Consider the following 21,685-nt stretch of genomic DNA (forward strand, 5'->3'; position numbering starts at 1 on the left):
CCAGGTCACCTGGGTGGCTCATTCAGTTCAGACTTTCAGTTTTGACTCAGGTCCTGATCTCATGGTCTGTTGGATCCCGGAGTCCAGCTCTGTGCTGACAGACCAGAGCCTGCTTGGGATTCGCACGCTCTCTCTCTTTGTCTCTCTCAAATTAAAGAAATAAACTTAAAAAATGTATACAAAACTTCTGATATATTGTCTGGCACAAACTACATACTCAATACATGTTAGCTTCTCTTTTTCTGAGTCTTGGAATATATAAATCTATGCTGTTGGTGGTTTCTCATTTTCATCACGAGTCTTCATCATTCCAGTTACACATTCTCACTCTAGGCTAGTCCTAAAGTATAGATAAATAAACCTAGGGAGGAAGTTATCCATAATTACTATCCTAGGTAATAACCACACTTAAATCCATTCTTTTTTTTAAACGAGTGTGTGCGTGTGCATGTGTGTGTATGTGCACACACATAGGCATTACCTGGAAAGGCATATCATATATTAACTATGGAATGATAGATCTCTAAAGTATAGGGATATTTTCTCGTTTGCCCACAACGCAAAATGCAGTCATCGCGTCTGGTAAAATTACCTTGTAAAATTTGAATTAGTATTTAAAAGGACCATACAGAGTATTTTGTTATGTCTCTTAATTATACCTAAACTTAGAACAATCATCTCTACTCTCAGCTTTTTTTAATTGCACTGATTCATTAAAGAAAATGAGTCGTTTGTTGAGGTAGGCAGAACAGTAGTCCCCAAAGATGTCCATATCCTAATCCCCAGAACCTGTGCATATGTTACTTTATAGGGAAAAGGAGATTTTGCAGCTGTGGTTAAGGACCTCAAGTTGAGAAGTTTCCTTGGTTATCCAGGTGTGTACAATGTAACCACGAGTGTACTTCAAACTGTGAGACCAGCAAGAGAGGAGATTCAGAGGAAAATGTGATTCAGAAGGGTGGTCAGAGAAACATAGTTATTTCTGGCATTGAAGATGGAGCAAAAGGGCCACAAAACAAGGAGTTTGGGGATTTCTGTCAGTGGAAAAAGAGAAGGAAGTGGATTCTCCAGTAGAGCCTCTGGAGTGAATGTACCACCGCCAGTATTTTGACCATAGCTCATAGACATCGGACCTCTAACTTAGAGAACCCTAAGGCAAGAAATTTGTATTACTTTAAACCACTAAGTTTTTTGTAAATTGTTACACCAGCCACAAAAAATTAACATAGATGTCTTGCAGAGCATTTCCATTCTCCTTGTATCTGTTTCATTCTCTGTTACATCAATTAACTTTTCCTGTTTGTTTTTATCATAATGTAATTTGGCTCTACAGTCTTGATTACATTTAGATTAGGCGTTTCTTTTTCTGGCAAAATACTTGATAGGTGGTATTTTAATCTTCACATTGCATGGAGTCCTGAGACATGCGTGCGATGTCTGCTTATCGTATACTTAGAAAGTCTACGACTAATCATTGGGTTCAGCTCGTGGCATCCTGAACCCTCTTTGTAACTATCCTAACATTTCATCTAATGGTTTAATATATCTATAAATACTGTCTGAGCCGCTGATTTCACTGCATTTATAACATAATGATTTTTTTAAACTTGATCAGTGCACATTAGTTGGAATTTACCTGTCGAAAATAATTTTTTTCTTTCTTAAAAACTAAGTTGGTTGGGTTACACGAAATTATTTGTACAAGAAAGTCAGGATAAATGTCTAATTATTTCCTTTCAAATAATTTTCAGGACAAGTAGTTGATGCTAAGTTTCCTCTGACTTCATAAAATTAGTTGATTTTGGATTTACTTTTCTTTTTCCTGGATTAAAATATCAGAAGGAACTCAAAAGTTTTTGAGACTAGTGTGCTTGACCCTGTACTTACATAGTATTTACATATAGGTATGTATTTATATATATTTACATATATTTATGATTATATGTATGATTAATTGTGTATTCAAATTGTTTCATTTTGTCCAGTTCAAGCTGGCTCTATGCTATTTTGTTAAGACCTAAATTCAAGGATGGCTTCCGTTTGCCATTGAGATATCACAGTTTCACCTTGTGTATTTCCTACCTCCAGCTCTGTTAATCACTCATTTCTCTAATCAAGTATATTGGCATATATATTGCAGGTGATCCCATTGAATACATTTTTATTAACCATTACTCAACCAGTTCCCTACAGTTGGACTCTTAGGTTAATTTCATGTCTTGTGTAACTGTGCTATCTGAAATACAAGTAAATACATTTAACTTCATATAACTTGTCATTATATTTTAGCCATTTCTCAGAGATGTAGAATCTAGGAATCAAATGGCTATAATCGTAGAACATCACACATTTTTGAGATAAATTTTATGCAGTAGGTATTAGGTATTATAGAAATAAAAATGTAAAGCAGGACACCTGTTTTTAAAAATCAAGCATTGTTGGGGCGCCTGGGTGGCGCAGTCGGTTAAGCGTCCGACTTCAGCCAGGTCACGATCTTGCGGTCCGTGAGTTCGAGCCCCGCGTCGGGCTCTGGGCTGATGGCTCGGAGCCTGGAGCCTGTTTCCGATTCTGTGTCTCCCTCTCTCTCTGCACCTCCCCCATTCATGCTCTGTCTCTCTCTGTCCCAAAAATGAATAAACGTTGAAAAAAAAAAAAATCAAGCATTGTTATTTGAATGATAAAAATACTACATGACTATGGAGGTTAAGCAGTAAATATGTTCGTAAAGACATTTTGTTCATTTCAAGGCATCTTGACTGCCCTTTAAAAAAAAACACTAGGATTCTCCACATTGCCACATACTGAAGTTCAGGAATTTGTGGTTAGCAGAATATCATTATAGAAGTTCTGGCAGTTAGTAAAGTGAATTGGGGAAAACCTTGTTGAAGAAAAATTTTTCAGACAAGTTCAACAGGCAAGGAAGGCTTTGCTGAAAACTAATGAAATAGAAGAAAGAGAGTTTAAAGGGTTGGTGCCAGGTGGGGATATCACAGGCTACTTTTGTTTGCTAATGAGCCTTGACCATGTGGAAAGGGTATCTTCTGGCTGGTACCTTCATTATAGCAATTCTACTTTGCAGTAGGATACCCACTGAAGTTAGTCTCTTACCCTTCCAGAAAGACTTATAGATGGGGGTATTATCTTCCTGGATGATTACATTTCAAAAAGATGGGTTCCAGATATCTGAGGAAGACTTTTCCTGGATCTTAAAGCTGGCAAGAGACTTTTAAAGGAGATGCACATATATGTAAAAGTGGGCAAAACAGAGTTTGCAGTCAATTTTCTAGAGTAAACACTCTAAGAAAAGGGAGGTCAAGGGGCCTGAAGTCAGGAAGAAAGGGGTCTAAAATTTAGTCAAAGTAAGAAGAGCAGTAGGCCATCTTGGTATTTCATAATAAAAAAAATTTGTGCAGTTATTTACTGATGAATTGAATTATTATAAAGTGGATCTAATTGCAGTCATTTTTTCTGTTATAATCTTTGTTGATAAGTCTTTCCTCATAATCTGATGTGGTTAATGTCGCAGGAAACAAAGAAAAGACAATGTAAACTAATTGCCAATTAAAAAATTTTAGAAAGTTAATAAAAGGGGTATTAAGTATAAATTACAAACAAAGCCACTGATAAAATTATAGCAGAGACGGGACAGTTAACATTTAAAAAAGATAATCTGCAAGAGTATTCACATAATTGAGTTTCAGCAGAGAATGATTTGAAAGTCAGTAGATAAAAGAATTGTTGGAAATTTTGTAAAAGTGAATAACAAAAAGATGAGGATAAAGTCATATGCAAAATGATGACTGCTACCCTATCATAGCTTTGCTCAGCAAAATACATATTGGATGTAAACACTGAAACCATAATTATAAAAAATGATCAGGGTAGAGTAAGCATATATTCATAATTTTTGTTTGTGAGGGTAACATCCTCATCACTTTTCTGTTCACTATGTACCCATTTTTCCTCTATTTAATATGGATTAATTCGTATCTATATCAGTCATTCACAGATAATAGAACACTTTCACTTTCCCGATAGAGCAATTTTTTAAATACTAAAATTTTGATAACAGATATTTGATAATGGGTGAAAGAGAAGGCTAGACTACTTTATTTAGAAATTAAAACAGAACTATGTTTTCCATTTAGTAATTAAAAACTGCACAAAACAGTACTATACATTGCTGTAAGTACATTCACGGAAGGATATTCCGAACTTCAGGGTGGCAATTTGGTGGGAGAGGACTGAGGTGGAGGAAGTAAAAAGTAAATATATTTAACAAGTGAAAAATACCTAACATCTTATGTTTTTTTTTTTTTTAATTTTTTTTTTTTCTCAACGTTTTTATTTATTTTTGGGACAGAGAGAGACAGAGCATGAACGGGGGAGGGGCAGAGAGAGAGGGAGACACAGAATCGGAAACAGGCTCCAGGCTCCGAGCCATCAGCCCAGAGCCCGACGCGGGGCTCGAACTCACGGACCGCGAGATCGTGACCTGGCTGAAGTCGGACGCTTAACCGACTGTGCCACCCAGGCGCCCCTAACATCTTATGTTTTTAAAAACAAATTACATATGGCAAAAAGTTAACCCCTGTTAAATCTGAGTGGTGCTTAAATGAATAGTTACTGGGTTGCAAGTATAATACTATTAGGTTGCATGCCTTTTTTTTTTTTTTATTTTTAAAGAAGAAAAAAACCCAAATTTATCTTGCCTTTTTTTCCTTACTAGAAGATAATCTTTTAGGGAGAAAAATGCTTTACTCATTTATGTTATGCTCCCCCTATTGAAACCAGAGATTTGCAAATAAAAGCTTCTGTAATTTCTTTTTACATTGCATTGGAAGGTCCTTAAATTGTGAATTTAGCAATTACAATAATGTAAGTGACTTGGGCATTAAGGACACCTTTTAATATTTCTCTAATGTATGAACCTAGCCATTGGTAAATTAAACTGTGCTGACTAAATGTAGAACAGTAATGGTGATTTTATTGTGCAGGCGATTGAATTTTGCCTCCTTTAATAAAAAAATGCTAGTGCTTTTGTCTCTCTCTCTCTCTCCCCTTCTTCCTCTCCTTCCTTCCTTCCTTCCTTCCTTCCTTCCTTCCTTCCTTCCTTCCTTCCTTCCTTCCTTCCCTCCCTCCCTCCCTCCCTCCTTCCCTCCCTCATTCTGGCTCTCCCTCTCTCTAAGACTTCACTGGTACAAACTGAACAAAATTACTCTGGCATTAAGTAAATGGCAGTAGTATATTTATCAAAACAAGAAAAGGAAGAGTTTAATCTTTAAAAAATGGTAGGGAAAGTACTTTTAATTCAAATGGCTTTGAATGGATTCTCTCCATCCACATGTCTCTCTAAGGCACACATTTTACTCTGAAGTGAAATGAAGCTTTCACAAAGGTCTCAGCACCCACACTCAGTGTCCTGGGGGTTTAGGGACAGCTTTTACCATGACACAATAGTTGAAACTTCAATTCTCTTCAGTATTTTCCAGTGGGTTAACATAGTAATCTGGACTTATTTTAGTATAGATGTTTTATTCTCATATCTGTCTCTTTGTATAGTTAAAGTCCACATAGTAAACTGTACCTTTGTCTGAAATGTTATTACAATGTTTTGACTTAAAGACATTTAAATAATTTAAGACAAGATTTTGATTTAAAGAAATTTTGATTTATTGCTTTTGTCTTAAGGAAATTCATTCTTGAGAAACTTGTTTATGAAAAATTGAGTAAGTCCATAATAACAAAAGGCAGCTGGAATCTTTTGATTCAAAATTATAAAAGTTTTAAATAAGTGGAGGTAATTTTAAACTGTTTTTTGAATAAATAGTTTCGAGTAAGTTAATGATCCTGTAGTAAAGTCCACAACATTTATCAAGTAGTATGAAACACGGTCATAAATACACATATAGCTGTATACATACGTGTGTGTGTGTGTGTGTGTGTGTGTGTCGATGACTGTTTTCAGGTTGTCCTCTGATAGAATATGGAGACTAGAATGGAGAATGCAGGTTATTAGACGTGGTATTTCACTATGCTCAGCTTAGATAAGTCTTCATGATTTCTCCTACATTAAGCCATGTGATAAAACAGGGAACTTTCATGTGTTTTTTAAACATATGTTGTAATGAAACTTTCTTAGCCCCAAAGATGTTTGTTGAAAGATTTGTTGAATGTCTTACTATGACCTTACTTATTTTATAATGAAAGCTAACTTAAAAGCAGGGGTGAATATATTCAAATTATCTTTGAAGGTGAGTTATTAAACAAAATGCATTTTTACTGTCTTAACAGCTGATCATAGTTTGAACTGTTTATGATACATAAAATGAGTCCAGGTGTTTAACTGTACAACTGGGGATTCTCTAAGTTTACCTGCATGTAGGACACAGTGTTTATTAAAGGCTAAATAATATGTGCAGTTTTGAAGCTTAGGCTTCCATTATTAAAACTAAACAGTATTCTCAACAATCATTTAGGATGTTGACGAATAAGATTATGTCAGGGAGACGTATTTTAGCATGGTAATTATTTAGAGTTAATGGTGCGTGGGGATAATTAGAAACAGACCAAATTGTAGTCAGTTTTATTATTGGTCTTAATTTCTGTTCAGACAGTGCATCCTCTTTTGGCCTGCCCTGACCACCTTGTCCTTGTACACAATTGCTTTAGGCACCAAGCAGTGCTATAAGTCAATAGATCTCAGGTCTAGCTCCATATCTACAAGGAGATTGGTCTATGATGTTGTGTCCCATCAGTTAAACATCTAAGTTTCAATTCTACCATCTATAAGAGAAAGACTGTCCAATTACATAGTTCCTGAAATTCAATCTGTGAATTAAAGCTACTTAGGATTTAGTGATAAGAATTGTCTGAGTGTATGTAGCCCATAAGCAGAGCTTATGGAGCAGATGTGGGAAACATAACACATGTAAGTTCTTTTTTCTTCTTTTTAAATGTTTATCTCTTTTAGGAGAGACAGAATGAGTGAGTGCGTGTGTGAGCGGGGTAGGGGAAGAAACAGAGAGGGAGAGAGAGAGAATCAGCACAGAGCTCCATGCGGGGCTCAGTCCCACAAGTTGTGAGACCATGACCTGAGCAAAATCCAGAGTCGGGCGCTTAACTGACTGAGCCACCCAGGTACCCCAAATACATCTGAGTTCTAACTGCTGCACTGTCTCTCAACCTTAAGTGTGTCCCTACTTGGGATTTTTTTCTTGTATAAGTCTTGTTTAATTCTGTACCTTATTTGTAAATTCCTGAAAATATTAATCATGCTGCTTATTGTATACAGATACATTGATTTGCTCAGTTGTGTTGCAGATAATAAAGAATGGGAATATTGTGATAACTAGAGTAGATGAAGGAAGTGAGGTTCAAAGACCTTATAGATCACGTGTGCTTCATAATTGGGTAATCTACACTTGTTATATATAGTTAGATGTCACTGGAATTTACATCTTGTGCCTTTGGGCTCATTTGATGCAGAACTGTGTTAAATCTTTTTTTTTTTTTTTTTTCCACATGATTTTTAAGGATTGTTTGTGTCTTAGTCACACAACCCTAGCAGTTTTGAGCTGCTGTAACAAAAATACCAGAGATCATTTAATACCAGTGTCAAACAACGGATGTTTATGTCTCACAGTTCTGGAGGCTTGAAGTCTGTGATGAAGGTGCCCAATGGAAGGGTATTAGGGTTTCAACATGAGAATTTCTTGGGGACACAAGCATGTATTTCAGAGCAAGTTGTAATTCACTTCATATTCTTTTCCTAAGCTTGCTTAAGTATGACCTCTCTCTAAGGCTTCAGCCCAAACTTAACTCCCAAACCACCTTCATGATTCAATAATTCCCATTATCACTAGAGATGAGGCTAGCCAGTCCCCTTTCTCCAAATCTTCCCCCACATCCTATTCTCTAGTCATATTTACTGAAGTCCTGGCTGTGTGGATTCTCTTGGTCTTAGCCATCTCACGTTACCCTAACAAAGTACCACAGACTCTGTTGTTTAAACAACAGAAAATTATTTTCTTACAGTTCTGGATGCTGGAAGTCTGAGGTCAAGGTGTGGACACATTTGGTTTCTCCTGAGTCCTCTCTTGGCTTGCAGGTGACTGCTTTCTTGCTGTGTCCTCACATAGTCGTTTCTTTTTGCACATGCCCCTGGTGTCTTGTCATCTTATAAAGACACCAGTTCTCGGGTGCCTGGGTGGCTCAGTCCATTGAGTGTCTGACTTTGACTCAGGTCATGATGTCATGGTTGGTGAGTTAAGAGTCTAGCAATGGGCTCAACACTGACAGCACAGGGTCTGCTTGGGATTCTCTCTTTCTTTTCTCTCTCTGCCCCTTACCCATCCGTGCTTTCTCTTTCTAAAAATAAGTAAGTAAACTTGGAAAAAAAAATAACAACAGTCCTGACAGTTTAGGGCCCCACCCTCTGACTTCACTTAATTCAAATGACCTCCTTAAAGGGCTTTTTCTTCAAATAAAGTCACATTTAGGGTTAGAACTTCACCCTTTGAGTTTTGGAGGATTGGATTTCCTTCATGAGCTTCTTTAAGCTGCCTCATGGAACTTGTTTTTTCTTTAACCTACAATGTTAGTTGTATTCAGAATTACTTTTTAAGTCTGTTTATTTCTTTTGAGAGAGAGAGAAAGAGCGAGCCAGTGGGGAACCCCAAGCAAGCTCCTCAATGTCAACACAGAGCCCAACTTGGGGCTCGAACTCAGGAGCCTTGAGATGAACTGAGCCGAAGTCAAGAGTCAGACACTTAACTGACTGAGCCACCCAGGTGCCCCCAGAAATATTCTTTACCTCAACAACTCCCTACTCCCATCTACCAAAAGTGTAGAAGCTACTAATCCTGTATATTCTGTCTCTCCCTTTATCTCTCTCACTGACATTTGACTTTTTCTTTTCTTTATAATTGACTGGACTGTGAGCTCCTAAAAAGCTCAGAGTGTGTAATTTTCAAATATAAAACTCTAGGGCAGTGAATGTATGTAGATGTATTATACAGTCCATAAAAGTTTTTCTAATTAGTTAATTAATGGTTTTATTTCCTTTAAAGTTTTTTTTTGTTTGTTTGTTTTGTTTTGTTTTTTTGTTTTGTTTTGTTTTGTTTCTGAAGGGTTGGAAATTGCCCTGGATGTCTTCATTTTGGGGATTAGCAATTTAGATTGTGCCTTCTTAAGATGGCTTTTGCTTTGAAGAACATCTATGAAAGGGTTAAAGCACAATATGCACTTGAGAATACTTGTGGAATTGAAGTGAGAGGTCTTTAAAACAGCAGTTTAGAAAAATTACTATGTTAAAGGGGACTGCAGTAAATGAAGTAAGTTAGGCTGAGTCTGAGTCAAGGGGATATAATGTGTTTCTGATGTGGTGTGACCACACAATGTCTGTGATGGCAGGTGCATTGTAACTTCGAGGCCTGGCTGAATGGCTGACACTTGGGTGTGAGTGAGGGGACTGTCAGGAGTGGAAAACAAAGAAGAACTGGAGGAGGGAAAGAAGATGGAATGATTCCATTGGTGTTTTATTTTGTCAAGCCATTTCTTGATATTTCTGGAACATTTTTCTAAATGATTTGCTTACCTCAGCCTTTTTTTGTTTCTGAACCTAGCTTTTGCCTCCAAAGATTGTAAATCAGGTCTGCTGGTTCATGCCATAGCTTCAGATTTAACAACATAAAAAACAAAACAAAACAAAACAAAAAACACCTAATTCCCGAGGCTTCTAAGAGGAAGAAGAAATTGAAGTTAGACATAAGTTTCTAGGATTTCACATCCCAGAGATTTTTAAAAAAATTCTTAGTTGAGATAATGTCATTCCTTCACGTGACAGCCCAATGCGTGTCTCACTTTGTTCACATTGAAAGCCAGGGTCCTAATGATGGTTTGCAAAGCCCACCTTGTGCTGAGTACCCTTACTACTCTGACCTCATGTCAAGTTGCCCTTCCCCCTTGCTGTGCAACCCAGAAGCCTGCTTTCTTTCTCATCAAAGCACTTGTTACTTTTAAAAAAAAAAATTTTTTTTAACATTTATTTTTGAGACTGAGAGAGACAGAGTGTGAACGGGGGAGGGTCAGAGAGAGAGAGGGAGACACAGAATATGAAACAGGCTCCAGGCTCTGAGCTATCAGCACAGAGCCCGACGCAGGGCTCGGACTCACAAGCTGTGAGTTCGTGACCTGAGCCAAAGTCGGACGTTTAACCAACTAAGCCACCCAGGCACCCCAAATCACTTGTTACTTTTAAGGTACATTATCAAACGTGTTAACTCGTGTCGTGTGTTGTCTCCCCTTTTCCATTAGAGCACAAATTCTGTCATGATAGAGATTGGTCTGTTTTGTTCAGTGTTGTATCCTTGGTCCTTAAAAGAGTGGCACTTAGCAGATTCAGCATTCAGTAACTTGCTGTTGAGTGAATAAATATGATGCAAATCAAAGATGGAATTTGTTTTGGAAGCAAAATGAGATTGTCAGTTTATCACAAAATACTGGTACAGGGAAATAAGATCAGTAACAATTTTTTGAAGCGTTGGCTTTGTATGTTTGCATAATCATGTTGAAGAAAGTTGATTTTGTTGGTTTTGTTTTTCTTAGGCTACTCTTCATTTTAATAGGATATCCATGGTGTAAACAATCCATGATCATATTTATTCAGTGAATTTGCATTGGTAATGGCCTCTGTGTCTTCTACAATAATACCTTCATCTTTTATTAAAACTTGCAGGCTGCAAATAGGAGAGTAAGAATAAAGGAAAACATAGGGAAAGCGGAGGAAGATCAGACAAACACTTTTTGTCACTCTCTATATTTTTAGTCACATCAGTACTTCTCTCTACCTTTTAAAGGGCACCTTCCTAGTTTCCTGCTGGGGAAGGTGGGCTGAGTTCTTCGTACTGTGTGTGAGACATGAGGGGAAGAAAGAGAAGAGTGTTGATGGTTTGTACCTCTTCCTTTTCCTCTTCACATTACAGTTTGCTGTTTTTCTCAAGGAAAATAAAGCATTCATTTTACTTAGAAAAATTTGAAGCTAGGCTTTTCACACATTACAGTAATATTTTTCTACATGCACCATGCATTTTCATAGTAACTTTTGAAAGCACAGAGGGAAGGAAAAGTCCTGACGCTCTCCCTGCAGGATTGCTTCTTGTTACTGTAACAGGAGTCTGAAGGACCAGAAACACAGCAAGGGGCAGGGCATGCTTGGCACAAACAACAGCTCAAAGACAAAACAAACAAACAAACAAAAAAAATAGGAAACATCAATTATGTATTAGAGAAAGGTGTTCAGTTAATGATCACAGCAGATGCAGCTTTGTTTATACACACACAAAAATTAGTCTCCCCACACTTGGTGTTCAACCTTGAAAACCCAGTGTCATTAGTCTGAAAGAATCTGTTCTAATTATTCTTCAAATTAGAAATTCCTGAGGGAATGTGACCCATTCCAGCTAGCTGATAAACACCACTCAAAAGGGATTTCTTGATCCTGACTTTGGGAAAACCTCATTGCAGATCCTGTGCTACCTTGGTAAGCAGGATATTACTCTGAAAATCTTTCCTCTGTTACTGGGTCATCACTGAGACCCAAACATATCTCAGGAGAGTCTTTTCTTCATGATGAAACTGAGTAGGGAGTCAAACATGAGTAAAAGAAACCATTTGAGCATGTTGGCAACTGGTAAACATCTAGTCATGGGAACAACTGACATCTTTATTGAGTTTACATAGCCCTTCTCAGGCACCTTATTTTGGTAAGCCTTCTAAACAGCACTGTGAATTAGGAGAAATGTGTATCTGTTTTTGGTACTGGTGGCTACCAATTTGACCTTAGTTATAGCAAAAAAGAGATTTTGGTTGGCTGGCTGTCTTGAACTCAGCTGGGAGGGTTACTAGTTTCTTCTATATGGTACCTGTTAGTTACTGTGGCTCATAGCAAAATTTGGGGTTAAATTTTATGTGCAGGATTGGTGAGGTAATGGATCTACTTAGAAGAAATCAGAAGAGCAGGTAAAGCTCACTTCTACTCTAATGGGAGAGTTTTGGATTGCAAGTAGGCTATTAACATGTAAAATAACAACAAAATACATCTAAAGTTAGAAGAAATTTATAGTAAATAAGAGTAACAATAGCTGGCAACTTTAACCAGAGAAGTCACATTAACTTAACTTTCAGGCATTAGAAACACATGCATATTTACATAATGCCAAATTTTAGTATTTTAGGATAACCTTTAACATTACAAATGTCAGAAGTCCCCATGGCCACCCTATGACTGATTCCCTAGATGAATTCACAGGAGTCAGAGCTCTATATAGGAGCTCCTATACATGAGTATGGCTTAGAAGTATGAAGAGAAAAAGGTGAAAATCGCCAGTTGGAGCAAATGCAAAAGGTGCATGGGAGAGAAGGTCTTGGAGAAACCAGTCATAAGCTTCTAGGTGTCTTCTTCAGTGGAATCTCCCAGGATGCACTGAGCCTTTGTATTAGTGGTCATTCAGGCAGGCATTGCATGTGGCTTATACAGGTAACTACTCTGCTAGTTAAATTCCAGAACATCAAAGAGAAGAAGCTTCGGTTTAACGTAAGTCATATTACTAGCATAAACTATCTGGTCAAACAGGAACAGTATAGCCCAAGACTGCAGGCAGTTAAAAACAGTCTTATTAGGCAAAACTTTCCAAAGGCTCAGAGCTCAGCAGTCATGAGTCAGCCAAGAGCAGTCCTGAATAAAGGCTAGGTTAGCCCTCCCCTGCACTTTATGTTATCTCCATGCCCAAACACTAAAACCATTAAGTGAAGAGTCTTTGAGAACAGCTTCTTCTCAACCATTGTAAAGTCATTCAAATACTCTGCATGTATTGATCATTTATTTTTTATAAATTTATTGTAATACCATTTACCATTTTTATATTTTCTTTAAAGATAAACTGAATTTGTTCCATTCTAAAAATGTACTTTTACATAGTAAAATTTATTGGGCTATCCTCATACTAACTGGATTGGTTCACCCTTTAGCTGGCTCTTTTAGTTTCAAAGACTCAAAACTCAGAATTTTTCCTTCTGCTTTTCCTTGCCTTTAGTCACCAGCCATATTTTGTAAACCTGCTTGTTTTTTTTCTGAAAATGTGGACCCGAAGTATTTTTTAACTTTTTCTTAATTATGGTTGACTCTTTACCTGTATGCCTTTTAAAAATGGATTTGCATTGTTGTCACTTGGTAGCATGTATATGATTTTAAAAACAAGTTTTAACCAAACACCGTTTATGGTTTGTGCCTTCATATTTCTAAATAACCCACTTTATGCAATTTCTTGAATTTCCAATTTTGGACAGTATTGACTTACAAATAAGAATATGGAAGATGGATATTTATTCCTCTCATATCAAACAAACCTTTACTCTCCTATATTTCTAAAAGAGTTGTAGTTGGGGGGGTGTTTAAATTTTATGCCTTTATAATTTAGAACTGAGACATACAGTGTATTATATTTTCTATTTCCTATAATTTTAGGACTTACCTGGAGTGAATAAGTGCCTTTTATTATTTGCTTAGTTTTTTTTTAATATAACTTTCACAAGTTTACCCAAAATTCATCAAAGAATTAAAAATATTCTGTAAATATGACCAAAACCATCAAGCCACCTATCAGCTTGTTGAAGGCCTCCTTCATCCTGCGCCCTGGGCTGATTTCTCTTCAGCTCTTCTGCAGGCTACAGAACTGCGGCTTCCTTGCATTAGCAGACTTAGAATTTTTTGACTGTTTTCCTTTGGTGGCTTTTATATTCCCTAGATTGCATATATTTTGACACCAACTGGTATATGGCAGTACAATTCTGATAACGAGTCAGAGTTAACACAGACGCTACAAATTAAAGACATGATTCTCAACTGCCCTCACTTCAGACACCAGCTCCACTTTGGGTCTCCCAAGGCCACCCACAACTCCGACCAACTGTGTACAAATTCACAGGTTCCCAGGATATCCTCAAATTCAATAATTTGTTAGACTCACAGAACTGAGAAAAGTATTCTTAGAATTACCTATGGAGTAGGTCTGGGAGAGTCCCCAAACCCAGAGCTTCTGTTGCAGGGTTTTTTACCACAATACTGGGATTCCTTGTCTTGCTGCTTTGAAGAATAGAGAGGTTGACACAAAATGAGCAGCAGGCAAATTAGAACATCAGAAAGGAAGAATTGTAGGATAAGCTCTCTTTACATAGAGGTGATATTCTCTTAAGTGAATGCCTCAGGACTATAGGGGAGGGTCCTTGTTTTATAAGTTGCTGATCAGCCCTCCATCTTCCCTTCCCCCTTGTTCCTTCTCACATTCTACCCTTACAGGTTTGATAGCTCTAGGTGCTGGGTTATCTGTTCCTGATTGGCTTGTTTTCATTGTATCAGGGGTAGTCTTTGGCCACAGGTCTTTTGTCAAATTACTGAGGGAAAGCTGAGATGGGGGGAGGGGGCAGGTGGGGTCTGTTAAATTCTTAAGAGGAACCTTATGCCTGAGGGGGTTTGCTGTGGTCAGACCCTCCAGGCATTGTTCCAAAATACATGTTTTTCCCAATCCAGGGACCTCAGGTGCTAATCCTTTCCCTCTCTGCCTACTGAATCCTGTCTTCTCCTATCTTGTTTCCATACCCTGTCCCCATGGAATCAGTGTGCCTCCCTGTAAGCATATTGCCAGCCAGAGAGCTCTAGTGAGCCTTGATGTAGAAATTTTTTATTGGGATTTCATTATGTAAGTGTGATTGATTTAATCATGGGCCCCATGGCTGATCTTCCCTGGAGGTTGGGTTGGCTCAAAGTCCTAACCCTCTGATCAGATGGTTGGCCTTTCTCTTGACCAGCCCTCAGTCCTCATCATCTCATTAATGTTTACTAAGGTGTGATCTAAAGGGTTCTTGGTTAACAGAGACCTTCCTCTCACTTTGGAAATTTCAAGGGTTTAGTCTTTCTCCAGGGACCAGAAATAATGGTCAGATTTCTCATTGTGCAACAGTGTTTCATCCTGTTTCTTGGTTTGTTACATTATTTTGGTGGAATGCATCTTTGAGAAGCTTTCCCTGGTTCATAAGAAGTGCATTGTTTCTCAGATATTACCTAAAAATACATCTCTTTGTCACATTTTATGGATAGTTTATATGAATATAGTCATCAGTGTTGGAAACAGTAGTCTGTCAAGATTTGCAAGGCATTCGTTCACTCTCCTGTGGCTTCCAGTGTTTCAAATGAATAATCTGACGCTTTTCACAAAACTGATTATTTGTATGAGACTTGCTCTTCTGCCACCTTATTACTTTCTACATATTATTTATGCCTTTTATTTTTTCACTGGATTCCAAAGTGGTCCTGTTTTGTTGAAGGCCATATCTCTTACTTTTCACTCATGCCACTTGTCCACAGCTGCTCTACTGTGGCTCTCCTCCATATTGTTTTTACTGTGGGACCCATGTTGATATGTCTGCAAGATTTGATGGCAAAGGAAAAAGAAATAAAGTAAATCAAGAAAGAGCTTTAACAACATCTGCCAGGAAGTGCTCTCTGGTCACATATCATTGAACAAAGAAAATCACATAGTCAGTAATGCCAATGGTACAGGGAGAGACATAGTAGGCAAAATACAGTCTACCATGCCAAGTCCTGCCATGATCACAGTCCTTTTAAGTTTACATTTCATTTTGGGCCACAATGCTTAGAAATATATATATATATTTCTATACATATTTATTTCTCTCTCTATATATATGTTTTCCAGCCTGTTTTGAGATTTGAATAGGGAATTGGGGGATTTCACTATTCACAATCTAGAATTATAATTAATCATCATGTCTTCGGTATATAGCTTTATCACATTCAGTTGTGCCTGGCTTCCCCAAGTCCAGAAGCATTCCTGACCTGATTTTGATACATTATTTCTAAGTGTTTGCTGGGATAGGTGACCAGCAGCCCTGTGTTGGGTGAAACTGGGGAAAAGATCTTAGGATGCACATATATACATTTTCAAAAAATTCTCCTGTTTTGAGACAGACCCCTCACCCTGCCTTTCAGAGATCCTGGAGTATCTAGTCTCTGAATTATGCTGTGGCCATGAGTTTGCTTCTGGTTGGCTTACTCATCCACAAGCAATTGTAAATACACACACACACACACATATTATACATATATATAACGTATATGTATATGTGTACTTGTATATATATATTTCATTCTGACAAGATAGTTTTCTCTAGCTCTTCTGCTTCCTATTTCCAGAACTTTTCGATGTTTTTAATCTTCTGTCATTTTGTCATATTCTTTCCTGTTGTTTTGTTCGTGTGGCTTTATATATTTTGAATATTATTTCAGTAAGGATTTAGAAAGAAAAACGTATGTTTAACTCATCACATTTAATTGAAAGCCTCATGTTAGTCACCACACAGCTAATTATCATCGTGCTTTTTTTTTTTTTTTTTTATCACATGGCATCTACATTTATGGCTATGGTTGTTTGCTTTCTTGTTCATTGCTTTTATGTTTTTTACATACCTCTTCTAAGTATTAAAAAGACACTGATATACCAGATTAGTTAATACAGTATTGTTTTTTCTTCATACTGTACAACCCCATCTTATAGCTTTGCTCAAATCTCTAGAATATTCATCTCTATATTGGATTCATACAATATTGAGTTAGGTTGAAAAATAAGATTGTATGCTTTTTGCCTTTATGTGCTTCTGAGTCTTTAACATGTTTTTCTCCAGATGCCCTCAGGATAACACTTTCTGTTAAAATTATTACCTTGACTAATAGAAAAAAAATAAAATTGTGTTATAAAATCTTTCATTTCCTTACTGGGCACAATATATAATTTTTATGTCATGTTCTAAGAGTAATAAATTGCAGTGTTTGGGATTAACATTGTTAGTGAAAGCAGAGCTGTTTGGTTAAAGGATTTTATGAGACAAGGCACTTAAATACTCACATGATATTTAATAGTTCTGATTCCTTTACTGTCCTCATATTGAATAACTGATCCCATAGTAATTGAAAAAAAATTCATTGTGAACTAGCACATAGTTCACCTAATAGCTGTGGCATACTCATCGTCTTGATACATGATGATATCGTTGGATTTATTACTCAGTCACAGAATAAGCTTCTGTTATAGTTTGACAATGCACTACTACTTTAACTGTGCCCAACTCTCAGAGATGGCTTCTTGACTCTTAATTGAGGTGCAGGTGACATATGTAAATGAAATGTGTCCAGGAGGCTGTCCCCTGGATGTTCTAGAATTCATGATAAATAGGTGGAACAGAAATGGCTTCACAATTTTCTTCTTGAAGGAACACACTAAAGCACTAGCCAAGTTTGGAATCAGTGTCATGGATTAATGGTCTAGATAAAATGTATAATGTCTATGACATATAGTAATTTTCACTGTATCTCTTTTTGAAACAAGTATTGTGTAAAAAATAAAATAAGAATGTTCTTAGTGAACTGTCCATTGCCCTGTGGGTTATATACTGAGTTGGCATATATGGAATATATGAAATGTTTGACTTTTTCTGTTTTCAGGTATGATATACAAAGTATGTCCTTTCATGTTCCTTAACATTGAGTAAAGGGGGAAGGCATGGGCAACCACGATAAATCCATCTCTAATGTTTAGTTATAGTACCAGAATTGGAGTCACATGGACGTGAGAGAAAACTATTTTTTATTATAAGCAAGGTTTTATTAATCTTGGGGAAGTGTCAGTCTGTCTGAATTCATCTTCAGCAGGTGGATCCCAACTCCACCAATGTGATTGTCTTTGTATGGGATGTGTGTGCTTTTCTTTGGGAAGATGTTGAATTTCATGCAGTTTCCTTTCTTTACTGAAGAACCTTCAGAGAGGGTTGGTTGGTTTGTTTTCAGTCTCAACAGTGGTACATGTCTCCAAGTAATTATTGTGTAAATACATGCTCTTCTCAATAGATGTGATGGCCCTGGGTGTTTTTTCTAGTTTTTGCCACGTCTTCTAATGTTTGTGCCCCTTCAGAAGAAATACCAAGTTCCTCTTGTGAAGGCTTTGAAGAACACCTTCCAAGAAGTAGGATTGAGATGGGGAGGAGGATTATATTTTTTTCACAAAAATATTATAAATTATTTTTTGCTCTTTCTTCTAAGCTTTCACCCCAAATTTCAAATCCTTGGAAATTCAGAGGCTAGAAATGGATATTGTGCTCAGTTCACATGATCAATCTCATTCTGACTGTGGCACAAGGATGGAACTCAGGATTCTACAGCTCATGAGTTAACCTGCCAGGGAATGAAGTGGTCGTCTTCCTTTCTTCTCAGCACCTCAACTATTTGTGAGTGGTTCAGCTAGATCTGCCTCCAGAGAACTTGACACTGGGGGAAATACTTCTTCACTTTACCCAGAGGGGCATTGTTTCTCAGCAGTATTTCTCAAACTTTTTTTTTTCCTCCTCTGAAGTTTATCAAGGAGTAGAATGTGGAGTGGTCATGGCAGCTGTAAGAGAGGAACACGGGGATGATGGTAGGAGATCTGATTTTATTGACCTTGTTATGCCCTCATGTATGGTGTGTGTCCCAATTATATTTGGCCGTCCTTAAATGCAAAATAATTGGCATTTTTGATTTAAATGTGTGAGCCCTCATTAAAAGCATCCTATAATTTTATCACAGTTAAATAAACCACAGTGTTCTTAGAGATGGTGGCTAAATCAGAGGTCAGCAAACATGGGCCGTAGACTAAATAGCCCACACTTTTTGTATTTAAAGTTTTGTTGGAGCATAGCCATACTCATTTGGTTATTGTTAATGGCTTCTTTTGTGCTGCAACAACAAAGTTGACGAGCTGCAGTGGTGACTACATTGTCCACATAGCCTAATAGGTTTTTTCATCTGAACTTGTACAGACAAAGTTTGCTGATCCCTGGTCTAAATTACTTCCATTTGTCTATTCATCAGTTTGTCACTATTACTATAATTTTCATAATGCAACCCATCATAAAATTTGAGTATCATGTGTACCAAGGACAGGTACATATGTGTCTTAGATTTTTGGGTTGCATTAAAAATGTCTGCAAAAATCAATACACACTATGGAAAGGACTAGGGAAATAAGGGAACAATATAAGATCAGCAATTGGGATCTGTCTCTAACAGGTAATACTGGGGATGGGATGACAAAAATAAATTTACTTTAGAAAAATTTCAACCATTTGATGTGATGATGACTGAGCATTCAGCTTAATTCTGGATTGAGTTTTGATACCTCTATCCATATGGAAATTTGATACTTACCTAGAAAATCCAGAAGTACATGAAAAACCATTAAAAGAACACGTATTGCCCATCGGAGTTCCACAGTCATATCAGGTGGCACACGCAACACCAATATAGTAGGTACATGTTTATTTTAAAAAGCTCAAAGATCATCTTCAAAAATATTACCCTTCTAATGATAACCAGTTGTTATGCTGATGATCATTGACCAGTCCCAAATGTGAAACCTGTATTCAAGAGATGTAAAATGAAATATTCACTGTCCCACATCAAGAAAATAGCCCAAATTCAATAGATTAATAAGAAAGTATTATGATACAGTATAAGAGCAACCTTGGCCATAGGGGATACATTAAGATTTACAACTACAATTGAACAATAAGATATTCAGTACTATGCTTTTACAGTGAGTCTAATGGAAAGATGTGAAACATAACATAGAGAACAGTGTGTCCTCTTCTTGAATCCGAGACCCTGGAAATCTCTACTAAAATCTAAAAGCAAGGATCTAAGAGTAGAGGGGTAATTACTGAAATTGCAGTTATGTCTATAGCTATCTCTGGAATCTTTTGTTCATGTGGTGACCACTGGCTCTTAGCATTGTGATCCAACCCTCATTCCGTCATCCTCAGTTCTTGCCTATAGTGTGCCTGAGATCCTACCTCTAGGTTACAAGTTGTTTTTCACTCTGATTCTCTAGATTTCTCCTCCTTTTGGAATTGTTATAATGTTGTGATCTCAAAACTTTGCAGCTGATTCCTGCTACTGGCAGTCAGATATCCCATACATCAAATTATTCTCTATATTGTCAATACCTAATAATTGTTTAATGGATGAGAAGTGACCTTACGGTCCATTTGTAGCTTCTGAATAGCTGTAATCCAGATTTCTTGCTGCTAGCCACTATAGAAATTGCTCTAGTGGCCATCACTTTTGAAATGCAAACCATTTTCTGCAGTGTGCATGAGACTACTCTGTGTTGACTGATGTTCCTAGGAACCTGCTCCTAAGGACCTACCAGCCAGGCCTATCCTGTTCCAGTGTGTGAGCTCTTTCAAGCTTCACTTTTTTTTCCCCTCTTCTGTGGTCCCATGTTTCCATGGAAACCATCCTGCCCTGTGGCATTTGTCTGAAATACAGCATGCTATACGTGACATAGTATTCAATAGTTTATAAGATGGACCTGGAAATGAGATCTGTATCACGGTGAGGTAGTGAAAGAAAATAACTGGATTTATATGAGGCTTGTGTGCAAGTCCTGGCTGTGTCACTCTCTAAAAATTACATCATTTCTGTGAACCATACTTTCCTCATCTGTAATAAAAAAAATAGGAAATTCATGTTATTTTTGTAGTTACAATGGGAAAATGAAAGGACAATTTACATAAAGCATCTATTTCAGTGTGTATCTCATAGTGCGTATACAATAATGATTAGCTCCCTGTGTTCTCTTTAAGGAGCAATCTATTTTCAGTAAGGGTACTTTTATTGTAGAGACAGTTTATGTTTTCAGAGTTCAAATAAGGAACAAACTTGAGGGCTTCATGTATTTAGCAGAAGCTTTTAGGGGAGGTGGGAAGTTCTTCTAAGACTTGAAAAATGTAAAAAAAAAATCTAATGTAACTCGAACTTTCTAATAATATTTCTAATAATTTAGTTCTAATAGTATTTCTAATAGTTCTAATAATATTTCTAATAATTTAGTTCTAATACTGTTCTAAGGTGCAAAGCCACAGGTTAATGAAGACCACTGTAACTCGCGGGAGGTGGTGGTGGGGGTCATTCTGGTTAACTCTACCTGGAAAAGATTCAGAGATTTATTTGGGCTTTTCACTGTATTTAACAGAATCCGGTGTAGTTTAAGTAGTCAAGGAATCAATCAAAGGATATTGCAAATGTTTCATCATTTCAGGAGAGTTTAAGAGCCAGCTTAGAGGCTGATGGTGTTGATTTACCAGAGAAGAGCCTACTAACCCCACAACTTAGAATGCAGGGAATTTTCTAAACAGAAAATGGATCTTCTAAAAATGCTGGATGATTAAAACACAACAAATGTTCGCTTGAGTCATTTTGCAGGGGGAGGTCATATAAAGCTGGGACAGGGTTGTAAATAAAAGATATTTCTACAGAGCCTGTAAACTTGGGAAATTCTAGGTTATTTCACACCAGTCATCAGCTCACTGATGAGTTCATAATCATAGTACATTAAATGTTTTCTGCAAAGCTACTTTACATCATGTTGACATTTTGGAGAGAGCACTGACTCTTGTCCTTATACACTGATGCTCAGAGTTTAGAACATATGAGTGGATTAGACAAGAGGGAGGGAGGAAAGGAGGGGTATAATATTAGCCACTTTATACATAAAAAGGAGAATGTGGTTTTAGGCAT

The 21,685-nt window shown here is 37.2% G+C and overlaps 2 long non-coding RNA genes across 2 annotated transcripts in view; one reads left to right on the forward strand and one right to left on the reverse strand.

Moving 5' to 3' along the window:
• Positions 1 to 21,685, forward strand: part of LOC123602303 — a 105,880-nt gene that overhangs the window by 78,860 nt on the left and 5,335 nt on the right. The gene's annotated exons all lie outside the window — the stretch shown is intronic.
• On the reverse strand, positions 14,722 to 17,263 carry LOC123602298. The gene is made up of 2 exons (XR_006714441.1): positions 16,980 to 17,263; positions 14,722 to 15,479 (listed from the first exon to the last, which is right to left on the reverse strand). It is a non-coding gene; the product is annotated as an uncharacterized LOC123602298 (long non-coding RNA).

The sequence above is a fragment of the Leopardus geoffroyi genome, chromosome A1, assembly GCF_018350155.1.
Source record: "Leopardus geoffroyi isolate Oge1 chromosome A1, O.geoffroyi_Oge1_pat1.0, whole genome shotgun sequence".
In the NCBI taxonomy this organism is placed as follows: domain Eukaryota; kingdom Metazoa; phylum Chordata; class Mammalia; order Carnivora; family Felidae; genus Leopardus; species Leopardus geoffroyi.